At 39.2% G+C, this 17,213-nt stretch overlaps 1 protein-coding gene across 2 annotated transcripts in view; it reads left to right on the top strand.

Moving 5' to 3' along the window:
• Positions 1-1,991: 1,991 nt before the first annotated feature.
• Positions 1,992-17,213, top strand: part of LOC119799209 (hyaluronan and proteoglycan link protein 1-like) — a 76,451-nt gene continuing 61,229 nt past the window's right edge. Inside the window, exon 1 of one of the 2 annotated variants that reach the window (XM_038309018.1) lies at positions 1,992-2,265. The gene's annotated coding sequence lies outside the window, so the exon portion shown is untranslated. The remainder of the gene's footprint in view (positions 2,266-17,213) is intronic. The other variant, XM_038309017.1, reaches the window with a different exon arrangement.

Raw genomic sequence — 17,213 nt, forward strand, 5'->3', positions numbered from 1 at the left:
CCATAACAGACTGATAGAAGATATGCAGCATCTTGTTGCAAACGCTGAAACATTCTTCCTCCTCTCCTCATTCCCCCACTAAGAGGCTATCATGGTTTTGTCAAAGTTTTATCTTTGAGTTTTCATTGATTTTATTTCTATTTTATTTTATTCTTGTCATTTTTGATTGTATTTCTTAGGTATTTCTTGTTTGCCGTCTGTTGCCCTGTCAGCTCTCCTTTTCTCTAGTTCCCTTCTAGACTCCTCTGTCCACGTGTTCCCAATCAGCTGATTAAGCCGAGCATACCTTTGCCCTGGCCACCTTTAGCCAATATATGGCCACCCCTGTGGCCACCCCTATCATTTTTTTCCTCTACTTCAGATGGCGGGAGCAGTAATACTCTCAAGTGGAATATTCTGATGGCCGTTTCTTCCTGTTAAAATTGAGTTTTTCCTCTCCACTGTCGCTACAAGCATGCATAGTGTTAGGGAATGCCTTCAAGTCAATGAGCTGATGGAATCAACTGGTTTTCCTTAGATAGAAATCTTTGAATCAATTTGACGGATGATTGTCAAATTGACCTTGATATGACATGTCTTGTAAATTGGCGCTATATAAATAAACTGAACTGAATTGAATTATGCACATCAATACACTCAGAGCATTCAGCTCGGCAAAGAACTCATGCTCTTCAACACTGGGTTAGGGTGTTTACCTTTGCACAGGTAAACAGCACATTTCTTCTTCTACGCTTGCATTATCGGCAGAGCAGGCGCTGAATGCGCACTTTCGTCTGGTTTGGTCTGCCGCGGTTTCCGTAGACTCGTGAACGCACTTTTAGGAAATCCTATACACTACTGTTTATGCTCTAAAAACATTCTAAATGACTTCGTTTCGAGTAAATTATGGACGCTACCCACTCAGGACACTTGGAATACATTGGACGAGCAGTATGGAGGAATATTGACACGTTTTTTGTGGACTTTTATGGACCTTTCTGCCTCGGGCACCATAGACCTCCATTATTTGAATGTCAGCAGACAGCAAGAAGCCTCCCAGATCTCCAGATGCATTTGAGATATCAAAAAAGTACTCCAGAGTGTTGTTCAGCATGGGGGTGAGTAGAAAATGAAGGCTAATCATGTTTTGGGTGTACCATTCCTTTAAAGGTGATAAGTACAGAATTCATGCTCTTTTCAAAACTAGATTTTGTTATATGGGATAAAGAGAATATGACGTAATGACGTAAAATCAAGGGCCAAATGTAGAAAAAAAAAAATGCATCTCCCTTTAAGCAGTCACTGGCAGTCTAGGTGGCATGTGGGCAATGAAATGGAATAATGTAAACAGATGCAAAACCCTTCATGCACCGCAACATATATTTGCAAAATATTCTAACATAAATTTGTCAAATATAAGAGGAACATCCTAGTTTGGTTTAAAGAAAACATTTTAGTTTTATTATAATTAAGCTTGCTGCAAGGATTACACAGTTTGAAGAAATATTAAATTAGACCACATGTCAAGGTCACAAGGATGTGAATGACAAGGAAGGGCTATATATACTGCATGCATCATTTAGGTAGTTAACATTGTATCACATCCGGAGCCCTTTGAGTAATTTACTATCACAGGGAGGTGCTTCAGCAGAGAAAGTGTTGGGGCCGCACGCTGAATTTAGGAGCCGGTATCACAGATTAGAAGTCCGAACCTGCCTGGCCACCCTGCCCTGCCACCCTTATTATTATTTTCTGGCTACGGCCCTGACTGGTCGGTATATTCATTCTGTAGACTGAAGGTTGAGATGTATCAGTGTTTACTTAAAAAATTATGCAAATTCTTTACATAGAATGTTAAACCGAGTTGCTGTCATGAGTTTTGAGGGGTGATGGGGACATGGTGGGATGGGATGGGTAGGGGCTTTAAACCAAGCCAACTGTACATTGAGCAACATTAAGGGCGTCTCCGATGCTGGTTTAAAAGTAACAAACACAGCAACTACGAGCTTTAAAAGATCAACCTCAGAGTCAAAATCAAAGATAGGATTCCTGCTGGTGACACAGTCACCTCCGCGCGCGTCGCACGGGCCAAAACACACTAACACACCCTTCCAAGAGGAAGCACGCGCCACTGTCCCACCAAAGAAGAACCGCAACAGGAAACAGCCGCTCCGCCTGGTTCCCAGGTTCTCCTGCCTTTACCAGGCGCAGCAGCATTGATCCTCAGTTTGCCGTCTGACCGTCGGAGAGTTTGGAGCTGAGCCGCAACAGAGCGCAGAAAACCAGGTGAAGGTCTCTTTATTACTCTGCTTATTTAAAGCAATAGAAGCGCTAAATGTGTTCGAATGACTGGTACGCAAAGTTTGAAAACTTTTGAAAGAGTTTTTTAAATGATTTGGTATCAGAATTAGTTTTTTGTGCTGCGGGTAGCCTGGCTGTCTGTATAAAAACATTATCTGTGCCATCACTCTTATTATGATAAAGTTAAATTAGGGAAAGTGCTTGGTAAATCCACAGAAAGCATTTTTTAAGCGTATGTTTTATAAATCCGCGGTCAATCAGCACATTTAATTTTAAAGCATCATATGCCAAGTGTTCATGTTTTCTGATTTAACATTTTTATTTTCATCGACATGCATACATACATTTCAAAGGGAGTCTGTACCACAAAGTTTTCTACTAAACCGACTGTTCTTACCTTCAGACTAGGTAAATATTAGAGAATTTCCAACAAGTCTGGAACATCTTGTATGAATGTTTTGGTTCTTGATGGAAAATTTGATACTGCTCACAAAATGACCTATTCTGTTTATTTTTCTGAGCCTTATTCACAAGGAACTACTTATCTAGATGTTTCCATCACCTTGTTATGCTTTGAGCATGCAGGGGCGGACTCAGGAGCAGAGGTGTCAAGTAACGAAATACAAATACTTCGTTATTGTACTTAAGTACACTTTTTAGGTATCTATACTTTACTCCATTAGCCTACTTATTTTTCTTCCTACTTTTTACTTCTACTCATTACATTTTCACACGAGTATCTGTACTTTCTATTCCTTAGATTTTTTTAAAACAAACGTTACTCTTTATTCTTGGCTTCGGTTTAATGCAGAGGTCACAGATTAGTGGACCGCGGTCCGGTGTTATGCCGAAAAGTGCATGTCTGCTGCGCCTCACTCTGTTAAACTGCATATCGGCGAGGAAAACGGATTAAAATATGACGAATGGAGCTATTTGTTGTTATATTATTGATATAAAAACGTTTAAATATTCATCCCTTGGGAAATCTTGGTTATTTGGCAGATTTACAAAAGTACGGGTGTTATGAACAACATTCAATCCAAAGATGTTGTCAGAGGTACGGCTGATTTATTTGTTGTAGACTCTTGTTATTCACACACAACAATAAACAGTGATAGCCGACGGGAGTTTGGAAACTGCAAGGCTTTGTCTTAAGCGGAAAATCAAACGCGCATCTACACAGCACAGCATTCACAGACCAGTGTGATGCATTAACGAGCGTCAGATAGCTATGGTGCATTCAGGAGCATTGGACATTTCATACTCACAAGCAAAAAGACATAAACGGAACAGAACTTAACTCATGCAATAATGTATTTATTCAGAAACAGTGTGGGCTTTCTTGCAATGCCAAAAGCTCTATAATTGTATTTCTGTTATTTTTACTAATAATAATAATAATAATAATAATAATAATAATAATAATAATGCACATCTGCACCTGTCATCTCAAGTTTTTTATTCTAAAAAATCTATAATATTACAGCAGCAAATTATCAAAGTTTTTCAAAAGCCTGTTTAAAAGCTCCAAATAAGGCTTCAGATCAGACAGCAACAATTACGCTGTTTTGCAGGGCAGAATTTGCATTTGCCGACCCTTATCCTTTAACTACTGATGGATATACAGGAATACAGTCATACAAGTATAAACTCCTCTGAGATAGCACGGGATGTAATTTTTGGCAATTTCTATTTAAAAAAAAAAAATTTTATTTAATGTATAAATGAATGCATAAATATCTCATTTAATTTCAGTGTTAAATTCTATTTAAAGTAACAGATCATTAAAAATGTATCTGGAAATTTAGTGGTTGATAATTTTCTTTATTCAGACTCCACTGATTTTTAATTGGTTACCTCTGGTTTAATGTTTAAAATATTTATTTCACGTCATGTGCGCCATCCAATGCAGATCATTGGCGCCATCCACATCTAGTGAAAACTAGTGCTATTGGATGAGTCAAATAAAGCAAACACTCATTGGTTAGCTAAAGGAAATCATCAGAAGCAAGCAGGTGTTCTTCAAACTGCAAACGTGAATTGTCTATGCCATGCTACAATGTCGAATTCATAAAAAGATGTTGAAATGTCTCAAAGGTGGGACACAGGCGAGAGCGTATCGGGAGAGGGAGACCAACAAGACCTCCCTCATGCTTGGCCCTATCTCAGATAATTTTTCGAAATAGTCAAAAAATGTAGCTTTCAATTCATATATATCTGGCTGCCTTTTTTTTTTTTTTTTTTTTTTTTTAAGGTCACTTTATACTTTTATACTTTAAGTACTTTTTGGAGCACATACTTTTTCACTTTTACTTGAGTAAAGAGGTCAAGTTGGTACTTCAATTTTTACCAGAGTTTTTTTAAACTGCTGTATCTATACTTCTACTTCAGTTACAAATGTTTGTACTTTTGACACCACTGCTCAGGAGAGTACATCTGTGGGGCACGGCATTGTGCATTGTTCTTTCTCTGAGTGAGAACGTGATGGAGAGAGAGAATATGCTCAATTTATTAAAACCATTTCCAACAATGAAAGTAAATGTAAGAAATTTAATTCAAAGTTTGTACTATCTAAGTATTTCATGTGGATGGTGGTCATTGTATGTGTGCATTGTCCCTTAAAGGCATTCAGGGTGTTTCTATGTAAAAATGCTTCCCTGGGAACAGGAACCTCAGCAGGAAGCACCACAGATAATTTTACACCACAAGGTTCCTGCAGATTGGTTTGTGCTATCTCCAGGTTGTAGGGCAGGCACCCCCAAAGTCGGTCCGGTAGGGCCGCTGTCCTGCAGGTTTTAGAGGTTTTCTCTGCTTTAGTACAGCTGATTCTGATGATTGCAGTTCAGTTGATCAACTATCAATGTAAACCAGCTGTGTTGGAGGAAGGAAACCTCTAAAACCTGCAGGACTGCGGCCCAGGAGAGGAGTCCAGGTCGGCAGAAGCTTGGTTTGGTGTAGAAGGCTTATAGATGTACATGTTTGAGCCCCCCCCCCAATTTGAATATGACTTCCCTGCGACTTTAAAAGAAACAAAACTAAGGGGTCTATTTTTAAAATGTATGGAGTAGAAAGTAGAGATAATTGCAAAAAAATATATAGTATAGATGGCCAAAATTTCTATTTAAGTAAGGTAACGATGTATATGTACTTTGTTAAGCGGGGCTTACACTGTAAGATTTTTTGCACTTTTCGGACCAATTTTCCGGTCATGTCAGAATTTTTTTAATCGGGCCTAGTTTCGGCCTGGTCGTGTGTCATGTAGTGTACAGGGGGTAATGAGGGGCAATCAGCCTCTCACGACCACCTCCCCGTCAGTAATCCAAAGGTTTAGAGAAAATCAAACATGTTTGAAATTCAGTCGACTGTCGTGAGGTGTTCATGGACAAATCCTGCTGTTGAAGCAGAGCTACGAGCCGATTTATCACAACCTCGAGCACTGCTCATGTGCAAACAAGAAAGTTCTTCTTCTTCTTATACCAGATTGATGAGTCCGATCAGCGCTATCTCCCGGCGCTGAGTCAGATGGGTGGTTTTTAGATGTACAGTGTGAGCAGGTAGATCGCATCAGAGCGTTGGGCCGCACGGTGTGAGAACATACATCGTGAGCTGTGAACTTTAGAACCCTGCGGTTTCATCATACAGTTTGAGCTCTACCTGCATGTAACGATTGAAAATATTGCACACTTTATGGCTGGCTTTACTTGACACCTCTGCTCACGATTGTTAAGCTGTCACACTTCTCTCTCTTATTGTCTCTGGTAGCAGGTACCTTCGCTAATACTAGCTGACATGATAAAGTAGGTATAACTTGCCCTAACATTCATTAAAGGCACACTATGCAACATTTTTCAGTTAATTAATGTGTTCCATAACGTTATGGATGATTAAATGATTCATTTCAGGTTGAACAAAGGTATTCTCGGCCGCCCTGGTGGTCTGTGGGGGAAATACCGCACTTGCAATTGCAGGAGCACCGACCCGCACCCACAGGCTCAGAAGTCTCGTGAGAGTCAGTCTTGCTTTACGGCGAGAACTGCTACACCCCCCAGTTAAAAGCATTCTCGTTGCTAGCACAGTGGCGATCTTTGTGCAGTTATGCTACGTTCACATCGGACGCAGCAAAATCGCGTCTACTGCTTCATTTTTGCTGCTTGTACCAGTTAGTTCTGACGCGCGGCTGAAGCAGCTTTGCTGCTCTGGCTGCGCGGTGCAAAAGTGTGTCTGACGCGCTTTGGGCGGAGCTTCACTATCCTTTCTCTGCCTTGCAGCTATATTTGCTGTGATCAGTGGGAATAAAGTAGTTTTAATATGTGTTTAAGTGAGAAAATACACCTGAAAACGTAATCAGTGCCGTCAGTTCATTCAGATTATTATCCTGCCTTCAATATTTTTTCTGTCGGAGCCGCTCAGACCCCCACATACCAGCGGTGCGCCGACAGTAGGGATCCCTTCATCAGCAGCCTCTGGCCTGGTCGCCTTCGGTTCACCACGGCAGCTGGTAGGTGTTTTTCATCTAAATAATCCAAACTGCATATTCTGCCGGCAGATTTCTGCATTTTAAGTTAATTTAGGCGTCAATAAACTGTTTAAGAGGAGTGATCATCAGCGCTGTGTCTCTCTCCCTGCGTCAGATGCTTAAACGCGCCCGATGCGCTGCTTCAGCTGCTCAGACGTGCTGCGCCTGCTGCTCAAAACGCGCCGCGGGACCTTTTGCTGCTCCTTGACGTTACGTTGCATGTAAACTCGCTGCTTCATCAGAAAAAAAAAAAAAAATCAGGACATCCCTTTTTATTTGGTACTGTATAATTAACTCTGTCTTGCTATGTTAGACCTGTGTAACACATGTTTCTTAAGCAGAAAAATGTGCAGCTGAGTCCTGCTGATTAGCTATTATCAGGGGTAAGCTCTTTGAGCAAAACAAGCACACCCTGAAATGGTCCGTGACCTCAGACAATAGCTCTCACTGTGTTGGATGGGACTGTTACAAAGTTCAATTCAATTCAGTTTATTTCTATAGCGCCAGTTCACAACACATGTCATCTCAAGGCACTTTACAGTTCACCAGATTATACAGTCAGATTGATTTAAAGTTTTTTATCTAAGGAAAAACCAGTTGATTGCAGCGACTCATTGACTCAAAGGAAACCCCTTATACGAACCATGCTTGTAGCGAGGTGTGGATACTTTAAAAAAAAAAAAAAAAGGATGCAACTGAGAAAAGATCTGAAGGAATCAATTTCACTCGAATGCACAGCAAACAGTAAAATAGGATTTATTTGCAAAAGTCCCTTGACTTTAGAGCAGCTTTATAGTTATAAGTGAAAGCTTAACATAGTTGACAAGGAGCAGAAATTGTTTGTAAGTCTGAGCGGAGACAGCACAGAATTGGTGTTAGAACATAAACCATTTTGCTATTAAATCAAGAAAAGTGCTCACTTACATTCTACAAATAACTCTCAAACTGTAGGTGTAACATGTTGAAAGCAAATTTAAAACATGGTGATGTTTTAATTATTGTTTGCAATAAAACATTTAAAATCAGATATGCAGCCAAGAAATCTAAAAACCAACAAACAAAAATAGAAATATATAGGGCCAACCCTGAAATTCAGTTAAGTTAAAGTCGTAGGGAAGTGGGTGTTCCAACTGTTGCAGTTCCAAATTCTCCCGCGCGATGCCCGACTTTACACAAGTGACTAAAGTGCAGTGGTGTCAAAAGTACACACTTTTGTTACTTAAGTAGAAGTATAGATACTGCAGTTTAAAAACACTCTGGTAAAAGTTGAAGTATCAACTTGACCTCTTTACTCAAGTAAAAGTGAAAAAAGTACGCGCTCCAGAAACTACTTAAAGTATAAAAGTATAAAGTAACCTTTAAGAAAAAGGTCAGATGCCACTATATGAATTGAAAGCTTAATTTTTCGTCTATTTCAAAAAATTCTTTGAGATAGGGCCAAGGATGAGGAAGGTCTTGTTGGTCTCTGTCTCCATCTCCCGATACGCTCTCGCCTGTGTCCGACCTTTCAGACATTTAGACATGTTTTTCTGAATCCGACATTTTAACATGGCATAGACAATTCACGTTTGCAGTTTGAAGAACACCTGCTTGCTTCTGATGGTTTCCTTTAGCTAACCAATGAGTGTTTGCGTTATACGACTCATCCAATTACACTAGTTTTCACTAGATGTGGATGGCACCAATGATCTGCATTGGACGGCGCACATGGCATGAAATATATATTTAGAAACATTAAACCACGGGTAACTAATAAAAAATCAGTGGCGTCTGAATAAAGAATGTCAGGAGACATTTTTAATGATCTGTTACTTTAAACAGAATTTAACACTCAAATAAAATGACGTATTTATGCATTCATGTTACACTAAATTAAAAAAAAAAAATGAAAAAATAAAAATAGAAATTGCCAAATATTGCATCCTGTTCTATCTGAGAGGAGTTTACACTTGTATGACTGTATTCCTGTATATCCATCACTAGTTAAAAGACAAAATTCAGCAAATGCAAATTCGAAGCCTCATTTGGAGCTTTTAAACAGGCTTTTGAAAAACTTTGATAATTTACTGCTGTAATATTATAGATTTTTTAGAATAAAAAGCTAGCAGATGTGAATAATCATAAAATAACAGAAACTCAATTATAGAGCATTCAGTATTGTAAGAAAGCCCACACTGTTTCTGAATAAATACATACATTACTGTATGAGTTACGTTCCGTTTTTGTCTCTTTCCTTGTAAGTATGAAATGTCCCATGCTCCTGAATGCACCATAGCAGTCTGACGCTCGCGAATGCATCACACTGGTCTGTGTAGATGCGAGTTTGATTTTCAGTTGAAGACAAAGCTTTGCAGTTTTAAAACCCTTGTCGACTAATCGCTGTTTATTGTTGTGTGTGAATAACAAGAGACTACAACAAATAAATCAGCTTTACCTCGGACAAAATCTTTGGATTTAATGTTGTTCATAACATCGCAGTCCGCTAATCCGTGACCTGTGCTTTAAACCGAAGCCAAAAGTAACGAGTAACGTTTGTTTTAAAAATGTAAGGAATAGAAAGTAAAGATACTTGTGTGAAAATGTAATGAGTAGTAGTCAAAAGTAGGAGGAAAAATAAGTAATGGAGTAAAGTATAGATACCTAAAAAGTGTACTTAAGTACAGTAACGAAGTATTTGTACTTCGTTACTTGACACCTGTGCTAAAGTGAATGTGATTGGTCAATATCAAGGGGGCGGGATCGTTGTGGTGGAAGGTTTGCAAGGTTTTTGGTTGTGGCTGGTTTGTCGGAAGCATCTTGCTAACCAGTTAGCAACTTAGTGCTAGTAGGTTCCCAATGGGTAATTACATTGGGACCAAGTAGCACTAAATTGTTGACTTAGAAACGACACTGTCAAGGAACGCTATAGACCAAAACATTTTTATTGACAGATGAGGATTGATATGTGATTGGCCGAGTTTAGGTGTACAAGTTGACGTATAACTACCTGGCCTGCATAAAATAACAAAGATTTTAAGACAGGATTTTTTTAGAAATATAAATTTTCTAATTTTTGGTACAATATGGTCTGATAAAGAGTACATTTATATACATGTTTAGGCCAGAATGATTTGAAATTTAAATATGACTTCCCTACAACTTTAAAGCTATATGTGGTAGTGGCGGCCTAGTGGTTAGGGCATAGGGCTTAAAATCCTGAGGTTGTGAGACTACCACTCTGACTCTTTGAGCAAGACCCCAACCCCCCATTGCTCCCCAGGCACCCCACAATGGCAGCCTACTGCTCCCCAATGGGATGGGTTTAATTTAGTTTATTTATATAGCAATTCAACCAGATCATCCAGTCAAATTGATTCAGTTTTCTATCTAAGGAAAACCAGTTGATTGCACACTAAGCATGCTTGTAGTGACAGTGGGAACGAAAACTCCCTTTTAACAGGAAGAAACCTCCAGCAGAACCAGGCTCAGTGTGAGCGGCCATCTGCTGAGGCCGACTTAGGTTCCAGGAGACAGAAGCAGAGATACAAAAGGCAACTGTAAAAGACGGCCCCATCCAGGAAACACACAGCCAGGCAGACGAGCTCCGAGCCAGCTCCCATGTCAGAGGATGCAGAGAGCACATCCAGCCAGTTACATTCAGAGAAACAGGACTACACTGAAAAAAAAGGCTGATCACCAACATCTATAAACAAAGGTTTTGATGGCAGAAACACAGCTGATATTTCTCTTCAGGGTGGTGTCACATCCAAACAGGAACAGACCAGATGAAGCTACTATGAGAAAAAGCAGAGAGAGCAGAACGTTAGAGATTGAACTAACAGATTCTCCAGAGTGGGAGAATAGAGATAGAATGAAGCAGAATGATGAAATAGGGGTCCCTATGTCCTCCAGAAGTCTAGCAGCACAACTCTGTCATAACATTTTTATGGCACTTGTGGTCCTGCAGCCACTGGGGGGAACCCAACAGCAATCGGAAAATATGCACGACTAATGGTATTAGTATAAAAGGGCGCTTCTGGGGTGAGACTGTAGTGTTTTAAGTCTTGTGCTAACACTCAACAGTTCTACTGTTCACCATTTGGTAGTTTAATGTTTTGTTCTTTTCGTATCTTTTTATTGATATGGAGGCGGTGAAGAGGAAGTAGTTAGATAAAGACAGTTATGCACCATGATTAAAGTGTTAGTTATGTTTTGTAACTTGCTGTTTGTTCTGCAGCTAAAATAATATAATAGCCTTGCAATGACTATACTTTGGGTTGCAAATATATAAGAGCCTCCTGCTTGGCTGTTATATCAAGTGACTGAGCCAGACAGTTTTCATAGGGGGAGTCAGGCAGGGACCAACTGGAACTGAAAGGGTCAATATGCATAGTGTGACAGAATAAGTTCAGGGTCAATCTACATTGTACCAACAGGAAATTAACATTCACTCGTTCATGCTGTTCTAAATTAAAGTTATAGGAGAAAATCTTGCTAAGAGTCCTGCAGAATCATCTTTTTATCGATTGTCCAGCATGCCAGACTTTCTGCCGTGCTCACCTAAAGCCAGTTCATATGCTCTTTCTGCATATGCACACTTCTAATTTTTGTATACACTTCTGGAGGTAGGAGAAGCAGGCATTATCATTGCGGTAAGGCCTGGTTGAGGTTAAACCCTTGAATCATGAATGAATACAGCAAATTATTCTGACGCCGGTCAGACCCGGTTGGTCCAAACGTATTGTGAGGGTTTGCTGGGAACGTCTGGCAGAGTCCCCCGTGAGAAGGAGCTTTAACTCCCATCTCCGGCAGAGCTTTGAACATGTTCAAGGGAGGTGGTGGACATTGAGTCTGAGTGGACCATGTTCAATGCCTCTTATTGTTGAGGCGGCTAGTTGGAGCTGTGGCCAGCAGTAGTAGTAGTTGGCTAAGAAGTAAGCTCCGTGTCCAACAGAAGTCAGGTGACGCTTACCCCATGTACTGTAAACGTTGGAGAAGCCTCCACCACTGTCCTGCCTCCTGCTGTTGTCTTCACTTATGGATAACCAGCTGTCAGTCAAAGGCTTCCTGACACTACTTTCCTTGTGATTGTGTCCACAAGGCCCAATCAGGAGGAGGCTTACAGAAGAGGTTTGTCTCCACCCACCCTATCAAACAACATTTTCCTTTGGGTACAGTCCGAGGGTAGAGACGCTTTCGAGAGAGAAGTCGTCCTTGAGCGTGACAGCTGGGTAGATAATCGTGCGCATGGAGAGCAATTTTCTGCTTTTGAAGTGGCTGTTTCTTGCGCAGGTGTGGTTTTGTTGCACAGTGGTAGATAAACCAAGTACAAAAGTAGTTTAACATACATGTGAGTATGTTTATTTTGCTCGCGGGTGTTTTGAAATAAATGTGACACAATAAGTAGATCCCACGCTCATGCTCTATTGACTCCTTTAAACAACAACCTTTATTATAGTAATGTATTTTTCTCTTAAATTAGGTCCACAAACTATCGCTATTGGTTCTTCCTCATCAACATGTTTATTTACTCTGAACATTTGTTTTTGATCTTCAGAGGTTTTGTCAAATGTTCAGTCTAATATCAAAATTGTTCTGAATGACATCTGTTTGTCTGTGGTGTGATGTCCCTGCGGTGTAACTTTGCACCACAAACAATACGATCAAACTTTTTGTATATAGATTTTTTTGCTGTGTGTATGAACACTCAGGTTTTGAAAAAAATCACCAGACAACGTTAAAAATCATCATGTGGAACATATGGTGAAAATTGAGCAGCTCAAACAGCTGCGTCTCCCCTTTCAAACAGACCAACGGCCCATTTTATAGACATTTCAACACAGCTGCACTTTATGTAAATATTACATGTTACACGTTCATGTTTTCTTCCAAAGATTTTACTGGTTTCTACAAATTTTTAGAATTGCTTTAAGGCCAGCTGACAGCTTTTTTAGGGCCCGGGACAACACAGTGTCTTTGGGCCCCCCCTCTCCACCTGAAAACATTAAAAGTTGCAGCCCGCCATTGTCCTGGTCAAACCATTTTATGTTGGGGTGTTGGGTGTTCTAATGGCATTCTTATTTAAAGAAAACATATTACATATACCTAATGCAGATATATATGCATATTTAGCTATTTAATATTAAATATTTTTCACACAAATATTTTCTGAAAAATTACTTCTGCCTGTATTTTTAATGGTTAGAGTGTCAATTTTAGGCCTTTCCTCTCTCTTGTGGGCTTGGGACAATTGACCCATATACCCCCCACATCAGAGGGTTTGATTGCTTTATTTGAAAAGAGTAAAAAAAGTGGTCTTGCATTTACAAGGGTTTTGTCTTAGACATTGGTAAGATTGCTTCACACCAGCTGGTCAGCTCTCTGCATAGGGAGGCTGATCTTTTCCAGTCTCATGTGGGGGATGAGGCATGAGGCCCCGATCTGCGTTGCGGTCTGCTCCTGTTGCTTGGGTCCTTTGCTCCCCTGTTGGAGGATGGAGAACAGGGTGCATCTTGGGGTTAGTTGGCTAGCTGGCTCCTCGTAAACTAGATACAAAAGCTGGATAAGCAGCTCGGACCATGAGCTGGCTTTGCTGTTTTATTTTGTCCTGAATTGACTGGTTGACTCGCTATTGCCTGCTGCATTCAAGTCTTACAAAGTTACTCTCTTCCACATTACTCTTTCTTTTTTGATTCTGCTGAATGAAGATGCCCTTCATGGAAAATACAAACAGCAAAAGTCTCCCTGAAACACATTATTCTAAAAGATATTGTTGCTGTAGACAGCTGGAGATAGACACCAGCAACCCTTGCGACCCTGCTTGGGATAAGCGTGACAGAAAATGCATGGATGGATTATTTATTTTTAGCCAGTGTTGTTTTCATCAACAATGACAAAATTATTTTGTTATAGCTCCTTTTTTTCATGACGATAAGGAAAACTGATGAGCTAAATGTGGATCTTTGCTGACAAAAATTTACGATGTATGGGTGTGAGTTTTCATCAACGAGACAACAGTAAATAAAAATGTTAGTGGGTGGTCAGTCACACATTTAAAAGGCATCATTGTGCTGTAATCTGCTAGGCAGTATCAGCCATGGTGCTGCGTCTTGTTTTGTCACGCAGCCCACCTGGAATGCAGCGGTGCACATTCTGCATGACCACAGATGGATCATGGCAGCAGTGGCAGGGGAGAAAGTAATCCGGGATGGTCCGTTACTGCGCGCTGAACTCTGACACACTGATCTTCCAGCTGTGCTTGTGCAGAAATGTGTCTTTATGCATCTAGTTCTGAGTTTGCGCTTTAAGCTCCACACTGATGGTTAACTCTCAGCAGTATGACTCTTCCTGCTCTCACTACTTAATAAACTATGTGGCTGATCATCCTCTGCCAACCGTAAAAAATCACTTACTCTCAAGATTTTATTTCTTCCAGCTCACAAGAGGTGATGCTAAACATTCTGTAATTTCTACTAAAAGGAATCCTTAAATTATATCCAAAGCAAATATTTCATTGCATATTGTTTATTTTTTGGATAAAGAGACAGATGAGAAGGTACATATATCTTTTAATATTTTTTTCTCATTGTGCTCGTTTCTATCTATTTAAATATGATGTAAATGTTTCGTTGTTTTATCATTAAAACTCTGTTTCCTTGAATACATCAAAATTTTAGTTAGCACATTCATTCAGTTTAGGTCTGGATTCCATGGCATTACAAGGCAATTATTTTTTTCTTCGTATCAAAAACCTCTGAATTTAAATCCAAATTAAAACATCCCATAAGCAGTGGTAACCAAGGGGCAAGTTGGAGAAATAAAGCCAAAATTACCAAAGTAAAAAGAAGAAGAATGTTTTTGTTCTTTGCTTAGTTGGAGCAAAGAAGAGTCTGACTATAATGCATAATTCATAGTACATCAGGAAGAGTTTCCTTTTGAATGGAAACCTTGTATGTCTAAAACCATTCCTTTATTGTACATTTCGTTAGTTTGTCTGTCTGCTATTTCAATCAATATGATGAGTTGAACTAGATTGTCTATTTCCACAGCTTTTGTGAGACACTTTTGTATAAAGTAGGACATTAATTCATTAAAAAGTTTATTTGAATTCTATAAATCAAAGGTTTCTGTGCAACAGTAATAATGAACTGCACGGCAGCAAGCACAGAACAATGATATGAACTTTCTGCATTTAACCAATGCCCTTGGGGAGCAGTGGGCTGCCATTGGTAAGTGCCCATGGAGCAGTGTGGGATTAAGGGTCTTTTTGCTCAGGGACCCAGAGTGGCTATCTGTGGGAGTGGGGCTCAAACTCAGAACGTCAGATTCCAAGCTCTATGCCTTAACCACTAGGACGCCACTCCCTCCTGAAGACTATATCTAAGATGGTTGTCAAAAACAGCGCTGTTTTCAGCAAAGTTTTACTCCTGAACCAAAGGCTCTTTGTTTCTAAAGCAGTTCCACTGCTTAACTTTTTCCACTAGCACAAACTCCAATAGTGACTGCTAGGGGTTTGGGAAAAAAATTGATTTGGCAATATAATGTGGTTTTCAGCTGCCCAGTATAGTATCAATCTTTCAGTTCTTAAAAAAAACAAACATTTGCACCTAAAAGGAGGGAAAATAGGCTACCTCTTATGCGCCACCCTGGTAGATGACAGCCTTTTTGCTGTGCAGCACAGCACCATATCTGTCATTATGTAGTTGAGGCAGCCATAGTGGAAAATGATTTATACCCCAAACAACATGGATTCTGGTGATCATATACAGTACTTCCTTTTTTATCTATACATTCCATTGCAATAGCTGGGTTAAACATCGCAATATATAGTGATACTGAAATATATTGATAATATCGTATTGTGCACAAGTATCGTGAAACATATCGTATCACAACACATATGCCAATACTCACCCCTAGTGACTGCTTTGTGAATCCATTACTATTTCCAGTGGCTCTGAAAACACAATGTGAGAGGACTGCTCAGTACTAACTGGTCAAAGGACAGGTTACTATTCACAACTAAGATCGTCAACTATCAAAAATAATTTATTCTGGGCTTATTATGTATATCATTATTATTTAGGAACAATTATTTTAGAAAGCAAGCAATGTAATCAGAATATACTGACAGTATAAAAAAAAAACTTACTACAGCTGATGTGAGATCAGGAGCTGAAGTGCTATAAGATAGAAGTTATGCACTGGTCCCAGCATCATATCTCATGTTGACCTTCTTAAAATCAAGTCAAAGCACCGATAAGAAATGAAGAGTTCATGTTATTTCACTCATGACTTATATTTTTATTATGTGGATATATGTTTTTACAATCTAAACCAAAATAATAAAAATATATACTATATTTTTACTCATATCCCTCAATTTAATTAATATTGAACAAGCTTACAATAAATGTCATGTAAGAGAACTTTATCTATAACTGCAAATAAATATTTAGCTAGTTATTCAGATCTCCTGATATGAGGAATATGTTGTGTTTAGGGTCTGATGATGTCACAGGCTATCATTATTACAATAAGCTGTGTAAACTCCTGCTGCAATCTGTATGACCTCATGCCATTAGCTAAAGGCTAAAAGTCCATTCTGCAGAAACACAGGCAGACCCCTAAGCTTCTAATGGTTCCTCTCAGTTTTCTGTCATCCTGGAGTTTTTGAAAAATGATACTTTTATTTTGAAAAAGTTACTAAAAGTTAAAATCTGGCAACACCTGAGATCTGTCTCATCCCATGATTTAAACCCACTGTTCCTATTGCTGTGGGATTCCTTTGTGTCGATGTTGATTTGATTAATCTATTTTAGACCCATCAAAATTTAGAAATATAATAATTAATAAGTAGTTTATTTGTATAGCACCAATCTAGGATTCTAGGAGATCAGGGGCTTAGCCCTGAGGGTGAAGACGAGATGGTAGACCAATGTCCCGTTCTAATGTAAAATATGACAGATTACTGCATTAAAGAAATTTCTAGTATACTCAGTGCTATCACACATAAGAATTTCCCCTCCATAACATGGGAAGAAATTAATTTACCTGCAAATGTTTAACTGTGTTTAATCCTCTCTTCATCAACAACAAACTCTCTGGATTTGGGGATGTTTGATCATTATTTGACATTTGGTTAGAACTTTTTTTGGAATTTTTTTTTATAAACATTTAAACAGAAAATACCTTTCATAAAGATCATCAAAGGGGCAACAGATTATATCAGGTGGCTAAAATATATGATTTCCCTCTCATAACTCTGGCAAATAATTATCAAATATCACCAAATCCACAGTCAAAGTAATTAGTTAGATCACTAGGTTACTTAAAAAGGTAGTAAAAAAAGTAGCCATCACTGGTCACTTAAGTGTGGTGGGGTTCTCTCTGTAGCAATATGGAACTATTCAGTGAGTGGTCAAAACTCAGGTATATA

The sequence above is a fragment of the Cyprinodon tularosa genome, unplaced genomic scaffold, assembly GCF_016077235.1.
Source record: "Cyprinodon tularosa strain WSP-4 unplaced genomic scaffold, ASM1607723v1 ctg653, whole genome shotgun sequence".
Lineage (NCBI taxonomy): Eukaryota > Metazoa > Chordata > Actinopteri > Cyprinodontiformes > Cyprinodontidae > Cyprinodon > Cyprinodon tularosa.